Here is a 3,267-nt window from a genome sequence, read left to right as displayed (position 1 = left end):
ATATATAATGTAACAATGATCGAATTACCAATAGTATGTAATCTCCTCTTCCAAGGTAGAAAACGCATATTTAAATCAACATTATGTCTACTTCCGTGATCACAACAATTGAAATAAACTCATTAAGAATAGGAATTCAAAAAGACCACCCCAAGTGTATAACTATTCCTAAAATTATACTACTTGACGTTTGATAATCCCACGAACTAGTATTGAAATTTCACTTCCGCTAATAATCCAATACCTTAAACATACAATCAATTGGCCAGATTAAGAGTACGAATTAAAACAAGATTATCAAATTGCAATTATATAAACCAAACCCAAACAAAGTAATTCAATTCATTGATAGAAATATAAAAGACTACATCCCTAACCTAGAACAAACGAAATTAGCTAGACATAGAAATTAAGAGAACACAACTAATTGATGAAGAATTAATATTAAACATATTAAATCAAACCAAAATCAATCAATTGCATAAAGTTAAGGGAAGAAAGAACGCTGCTCCAAGCTCGGTCCAGTCACGGCTCTCGCGAGGTGCTGCTGTTGGCCTGTGAGTCCTCTGCCTTGCTTTCTGCGTCTCCGTGTGTGTGTTTCCTCCGTCTTCTCGTGTGTGTCTGCTACTGCCTGCCTCTATCCTCCTTATATCCGTAGTGGTGTTTTGAGGGTTTAGGTTTTCTTCCTGATTATTTTGCCGCAACTCTTTTTCTTTTTGGGAATCTTGAGGTAATGGGTTTTTCAACCCACTACTATCTCTTTTGTCAAGTGTAGTACGTGAAAGTGGGAATGTGGGCTTTACTTGCCTTTTTATTATTATTATTCTTGCAACCTGTAAATGATACAAAACCAAAGACTTTTAGCTCCATTTTTCTAATTAAATCACATGATGATATAATTAAAACTTCCTCTGCCATATGAGAATTAAAAGAAAAAAAAATCCCATTAATCAATATAACATGAGTAAAATAAGAGCATAATTTAGTAGAAATGATTATTTGAACTTTGCAAAATAAAACTTCAAATTAAGATATAAAATCATTTAAACTATATAGATTATACTCTAAAATATCATTAAAATGATATAATAAAGTATATAAAATATGAACTTATCAACTCCCCCACACTTGAGATTTGTAGTCCTCAAGCAAATAATAATAAATCCAATAAAGAATTTTCAAATTCAATTTCATAAGATCATATATTGTCACAATCAACAAGAATGGATCAAGTATGATACGAAACAAGAATTAGCACCCTCATTGACCAATCATTCTTACCGCTTCTTTTCCCCAAATTTGAATCCACCCTAGGGATGCTCAACCGTTTAGCTCATGCCTCTCTTCGGTTTGATGACCCTCGCCAGGACTTGCACAAAATCTAACCCTCCACCAATTTGTAGACCAATAGTATATATAGATCAAAAGGACTTTCATATGGTTGTAACGAGGCTAGGGTTAAGGGTGTGAATATTTAGGAATGTGGTGGTAAAAATGCCAAGCTAAAAGAGTAATACACAATCTTTAAAAGTAGAGATCATATTCACTCTTACCAATATATCATCACCGTACTCCAATTTTTAAACTATAACCCTTTTTTCATCATTTTCAACTTATTTCGATTGTATGATATTTTTGCTTTTTTTTTTCTTTTTTTTTCAACTTTTTTCATTTTTTTTCTTTTTTTTTTTTTCAAACTTTCAATTTTTTTCTCTTCCCTCTTCTATTACAAACTTATGACATAACTCAGTAATAACATCACTCCTTTTAGCAAGGCATAGGTAATGGCCATAAGCTTGTAATGCAGGATTAGCCAAAAGATGGATAAAGCGGCACAACAGGGCTAAGCAACAGCAAAATGTAAAAGAAAAAAAAATATGAGTGAGCCTAAATTCTGAAAGTTCTAATCATGAAAGAAAAATAATGCCTTTATCATTTCTTATACACCTTGGTTTTTGGTCTCAAGAAGCTAAAATGCAAGTCCCAATTTGAGCGATCAAGAAGAAGGATATATATGTTGAAAATTGAGTCTTACGAGGTTTGTGGCCCTCCTTTCGGGATTCATCGCATAAGGGAAAAGCAATCCATCTTACCACAAAGTCACAAAAAATGTCACAACCAATCTCAATGAAGGACTTATGCTATCTTTACATACCATGTGTATTGTTTTATTGATCCAAAACAAGTCAATTAGTGACAATCAAAACAAAACTTTCTTTTTTTTTCATGAAAATTCTGCAGAAAATTTGGCAGCACTTCCCCTAAAACAGGTATATATCAAAATTTTTAAGTCATTCAAAACCTGCACAAAATCCCAGCCATGCTTCATACATGGCAAAAACACAAAAGGCAGTTGCAGAAAATTTCAAAAACCTCTCCCCCACGCTTAAGGACAAACATTGTCCTCAATGTTTATAAAAAGAACTGAAATGCAAGCAGAGAGTAGGAGTATTTATAGCATGCTGAAAATTTAAATACTTAGAAGGGAAACAAGGAAAGAGACAACCTGGTAACAAAATCTGAAGCTTGTTCCTTCAATGTAAAATCTCAGCAGCTCCACTGAATGTTAAGAGGGCAGCATTTTAGACTTGGAAAAACAACTGAACTGGCAGCAAGCAGCTACACCACATGACACATAACAGCTTTGAAGCAGCATATTCTAGCAGATTATAGCTAGCAAAACAGTTACTCTCTTTTCTTCAATTAGAATTGAAGTGTCCAGCTCTCCATCTTATTTTCAAAGCTGAAAGAAAACAGAACAAATAGAAAGAAAAGATAAAACAGGAACGAGAAAAACAAACAAAAACCGAAAAAAGGAAAAGAAAAAGAACTTGGGTTGCCTCCCAAGAAGCGCGTGTTTTAAGTCACGAGCTTGACTATTTTGGTGCTTAATCTTCAGTGGGCTCTTCTAAGGAGTAAGTCACTCCTGTAAGCACCATCTCATCAACCAAGTAAGGTTTAAGTCGCTGACCATTCACCTTGAAAACTTCAGATTTTCCTTGTATTTCAACTGCACCATATGGATAAACTTTCACAACAGTAAATGGACCGGACCATCTAGATCGCAACTTTCCTGGAAACAATTTCAAGCGTGAGTTAAAGAGTAAAACTTTCTGTCCCACTTCAAAAGTCTTGTGATTAATGTGCTTATCATGCCAAAGTTTAGTTTTCTCTTTATATGTTTTAGCGCTCTCATAAGCATCTAACCTAAACTCTTCTAATTCACTCAATTGTAGCAATCTCTTAGCCCCAGCAGTCTTAAAGTTC

General features: G+C 34.1%; 1 long non-coding RNA gene across 1 annotated transcript; it reads right to left on the bottom strand.

Annotated features, from left to right (window-relative positions):
• Nucleotides 1–319: 319 nt before the first annotated feature.
• On the bottom strand, nt 320–1,463 carry LOC145559598 (uncharacterized). The gene is made up of 2 exons (XR_014092791.1): nt 1,282–1,463; nt 320–833 (listed from the first exon to the last, which is right to left on the bottom strand). It is a non-coding gene; the product is annotated as an uncharacterized LOC145559598 (long non-coding RNA).
• Between the last annotated feature and the right edge of the window lie 1,804 nt (nt 1,464–3,267).

This window comes from Chenopodium album, chromosome 9, assembly GCF_948465745.1.
Source record: "Chenopodium album chromosome 9, dcCheAlbu1.1, whole genome shotgun sequence".
Classification (NCBI taxonomy): Eukaryota; Viridiplantae; Streptophyta; class Magnoliopsida; order Caryophyllales; family Amaranthaceae; genus Chenopodium; species Chenopodium album.
The sequence above is the reverse complement of the archived record's forward strand: the minus strand, read 5'-3'. Positions and strand labels throughout refer to the sequence as shown.